Source organism: Gossypium arboreum, chromosome 11 (genome assembly GCF_025698485.1).
Source record: "Gossypium arboreum isolate Shixiya-1 chromosome 11, ASM2569848v2, whole genome shotgun sequence".
NCBI classification, from domain to species: Eukaryota; Viridiplantae; Streptophyta; class Magnoliopsida; order Malvales; family Malvaceae; genus Gossypium; species Gossypium arboreum.
Window position 1 is genome coordinate 123,964,762 of NC_069080.1, and position 4,726 is coordinate 123,969,487.

The window sequence follows — 4,726 nt, forward strand, 5'->3', positions numbered from 1 at the left end:
AATTTAACGAAAGATATATGATATAATTAATAAATAAAGTATATTTTTAAATATTCTTACAATAATGTTAAACGTGACAAAGTTAAAAACATTCTTACAATGAGAAAACTAATGTCTAAGATGACGGCTTTTGCGATTGCTGAAACATCTGCATCATCTTCTGAAGCTGTAACTGGAGGTCATCGTACTTTTTGCTCTGCTCTGCTGCCATCGCTGCTGCCTCTGCCTCCCTCGCTCGTGCCTCTACCTCCCTTACTGCTGTCGCTGCCTCCCTCATTGCTGCTGCTTCCACCCTCTCTGCTGCCTCCACTCTAAGTTGTTGCTGGAGTTCTTCATATTTTCGTTGAACCTCGGCAATTTGCTCAAACGTGTTCGCTTGCATCTGAGCTATCTGGTCTCTTAACCTTTGAACATCAGCTTGAGCTTGACTTCCGGAAGGCATGTATTGCTGGGAGCCGGATCCAAAATATTGAGTCGGGGTAACACCAGATCCTTGAAATCGAACCCGACCGTACTTTTCAGGAGCCAAAACTTTAGTGATAATTCTGTTATCAATGTTCTCAAGATTAACAGAACTATCAGTCGAAGCAATCGCTTCATATTCCGCCTTCTTCTCCTTTAGTTTCTCCTAAAAAATCAATTAAACAGTTAAAACGAAATATATAATAAAAAGGAATGCAACATAACTTAACATTAATTAAAGCTAGTAATGATGAATCGAATTAAACAATTATAATTAAACATTATAAATATTTAGAATAAATCAAATATTATTAAGTAAATATACCATAATTTCTCCAGCTTCAGATGTCATAGGAGATCCATCTTTCTTCCTATGCGTAATCTCAAAAAGTTGAAGGCGTCCAACTTTTTGTCCAGATTTGACTTCCTACAATATAGTAGTAAAAATATTATTTAATAGTAGAAAGTAATTAATATTTGAAAGAATTAATAAATTCATAGTACCTCGGCCTCAGCTACAGAAGCAAAACTTCTCGACCCTGCTGTGTGCGTGAATTTTTGTTTTTGCTTGCTGCTTGTTCCAACTCGCTCACGGTCCTACATAATGAAATTATTATTACGTATATAGTAAACACTATATATAAGAGTTTGGAAATACACAATACCTCTCCTTTCTTTGAATTCCAGAATCTAACCGCATCTTCCCATTGATACCTCAGCATTCCCGGCGGGACATTTCTCAATTTTTCCTCGAGGCTTATGTCTTTCTTAAAATAATGTTTTTTTAAAGTGCTTTTATTGTCTCTCCATTTTTTACCCAATGCCTTCTTGATATAATCATCGGAGACCTCTAAAGCAAATCTCTCCTAAAAAAACACAAGTTTAGAATATAAATATAAATGAAACTTAAACCAAGGTATTATAAATTACATTTACAGTTTGTTACCTTAATATTAGTGAGAGCCTGATTTTTGTTGCTATCAGGCATGTGATGCCATGATTCATAGTTGATGGGCAACATATTGGCATTTCGTGCTAAAATGCCCAAATAGCCTGCTAAAAGTTGAGCTTCAGATCCAACAGGCTGACCATGAGTATTTCTACTTACTTTGACACGCTCGACAGGATCTAAGTCGTATAAATCTCTAAGCAGCGTACGTCCTCGAACTCTACGCGTCTCACCACTTTCAGCTGAAAAATGATATACTATTATTATATTAAAATTGACAAAAAATTAATAATAAAAGTCAACACATGGAAAATTAACTTAACATTACTTTGAAATTCTTCAGGCTCGTCAAGTGTCTCCGGCACATTCGAAGATCCAACAACTGTCTGCTGTTCACTATTTCCTTCTTCCGAATTTGGAGTATTCTTGACAATACTTAAATCTCGTAATCTTCTTCTACGCATTTTTCCTACAATACACATAAAATAGTTAATGTTTTAGTAACAAATTACAACAATAATAGTACATATAAAATAGTTAAATTATATAACATGACCAAGATTAAAATTATAATAGTACATATAATTAAAAAATCGTAAAATCTTACTACATCATTATTCGTAAATATCTTCATCTACATCATGTCGAACCCATTGATGTTGTGTACTAGTACTAGGGATATTTTCATCTAAGTTTTGTTCTGGAAAAGGTAATGTTTCTGATCCTTCGACGATGTCATCTCTACTTCCATTACCCATGTCAAACAAGTCTCTAGGGGTGTTCCCGTTTCGCAAAAAACATTTCCACCAATATTACAATCGTCGAATGCAATAAAGTTAGGTAGAAACGATTCCTCACCATGACTGTGCATATTAAATGCATCCCGCAACATACATTCCATGTCATCTTGTCTAACATACTGGTGGTAATCAGTATCAGGATAAGTTGAATTAATCATTGAAGAAGTTCCATTAGATGTACACTCTCCATGGAAAATCCATTTTTTATACCCCCGAATAAAGCCATCAACAATTAGATGCTCGTAAACAACTTCACGAAAATGCCAATTGATGTTGCCACACTTCTTACATGGTCAAAGAATCATATTCTCTTGGCTTGCATTTTGAAATGCAAAATTTAGAAAAGTTTGAACTCCATTTTGATAGGCATTGCTTACCCTTGACAATTTCATTCACTCCTATCCATTTCGTAGTTCTTGAAATCTAAAGTTGACAATAAATTGCGTTTACTAAAATAGATAATATATATCAAGTATAAATTATCTAATAAGTGTAAACTAATTCAGGTAGGGGGATTTTGAAGTGTATATTTATGTATTACGTAAGTTAAGTAAGCTTTGTAAGTTATGTAAGTTATGTTATGATATACATTTATGTAAGGTATGTAAGTTATGATATGATATATATTTATGTATTATGTAAGTTGTGTAAGTTATGATATGATATATATTTATGTATTTTGTAAGGTATATAAGTTATGTAAGTTATTATATGATATATATTTATGATATATATTTATGTATTATGTAAGTTTTGTAAGTTTTATATGATATATATTTAACATTAAGATAAATATTATTTCCCAAGCTAAAAAAATTATTTTAATTAAATAAATTTTAAAAAAATCACATGAATAAATTTTGTTCTCCAACTTCGAGCCTTGTTGTTGGATCCGTGTGGTGAGATAGTCCATTTTTATTAATATCAAAATCACATGAATTGATTATTTTAGGCATTGATATCACAATATTAATTTATTTTTAATATTAAATTTTCAAATTTCTAAAGAAATCGAATTCAACTTTTATTTAATTGGTATTATTGTTGTTGTAGCAATTTCGAGAATACAAGTTTAAGTGCATTTAAACATATTCTTTTTACGTTTTAAGAATTAAAGAAATGTTATAAATAAACGTAGAGATTATATAAATTTTTCTAAAAACCCAAAATTAAAATTAAACAACTCAAAAATACAAAAAAATAAAATAATCATTAAAATATAAATATTAAATTAAATAATTTATACAAAATATAATGATTAATAATAAACTTTTGACCAAATTCAAAATGATTTTGTATATAGTAATGGCATCATTATCATGTACTAATTAAAATTATTTTATTTTTCTAAAAAATATCAATTAAATTTTCTCAAAGAATAACTTTAAAAACAATAATATACATTTATAACTAAAATGATGACTTCAACATCAATGAGTTAAACTATTTTATTAAGAGAATATTTCTCTCAAAAGGTCAATTAATATTTAATTTAGTTTTGTAACGATATTTTTTACTTTAATTTTGTTTCAAAGTAACCCACCCTTATCCTGTCTCATAAAGTAAAGTGAAAGTTTTAAATAAATACTTTTTTATAAATCAATTGATTTAATAAAATAAAAATATATAAAAATTTAAAAATAATTTATTACCGTCGTCAATTTTTTTTAGTCTGAAAATATGTGAAGAACACTAAAATAGAAAAGTATGATCGTAAATGTCTAATCAAAAGCCTAGAAAAAAATGCATCACCTTGTATATAGTGAACAGAAAGCCGAAAAATAATATATTTAAACCCGCCTTTTATGGGTTTTCATTTTCTTTATACAAAGCTCGTTGGTATATCAAATTATAGTTGGTATATCAAATTATAGTCAAATCCAATTAATAACACAAGATTTCAAAGTAACAATTATGGTTAGTTTGTCTTACTTTTCTACCAAAAGATGTTTTGAATTTCATTTTTTGGAACCCTTCCATTAAAAAAATACATTACATTGCCTCAACCAAATATTTGCTGTTATACTGATGATGTACGTTTAAATTTTGGGTTTGGGTTTGATTCGAGAACTAATGATTATAAGCTACTTATAGTTTGCCAGAAAGTTTAGTTTGGTTGTGTCCTATCACTAGTGTATAAGCTGCTCTAAGTCAACCTTCAAGTTAAATAGTGCACCCTCACAGCTTTCATAAAGGGAAAAAAAGAAGAGGGAAAATCTTGAAAATAATACCTTTTCCTTTCGATAAGCTTGCAACCTTCAACAGACCAAGATACTTGCAAAAACCTCTTGGAGTAGTGGTTCATCACTTGTGAATGAATGTTTCCCACATACCTGCAGTTTCTCAAAAATAAAAAAACTAAAAGTTAAAGAAAAAATAGAAAAAAGAAGAGATAAATAAAACTATATAAGTAACTTTCAAAGTTGTTAAAAAGATGCAAGAACAGGCATCTATCACATTCCAAAAACCATTTAACTATCAATTAAAAGAGCCATTACCTTAGAATTTTGCACGG

The 4,726-nt window shown here is 29.8% G+C and overlaps 1 long non-coding RNA gene across 1 annotated transcript; it reads right to left on the reverse strand.

Annotated features, from left to right (window-relative positions):
- Positions 1-494: 494 nt before the first annotated feature.
- Positions 495-1,190, reverse strand: LOC128283526 (uncharacterized). The gene is made up of 3 exons (XR_008273886.1): positions 967-1,190; positions 788-889; positions 495-628 (listed from the first exon to the last, which is right to left on the reverse strand). It is a non-coding gene; the product is annotated as an uncharacterized LOC128283526 (long non-coding RNA).
- Between the last annotated feature and the right edge of the window lie 3,536 nt (positions 1,191-4,726).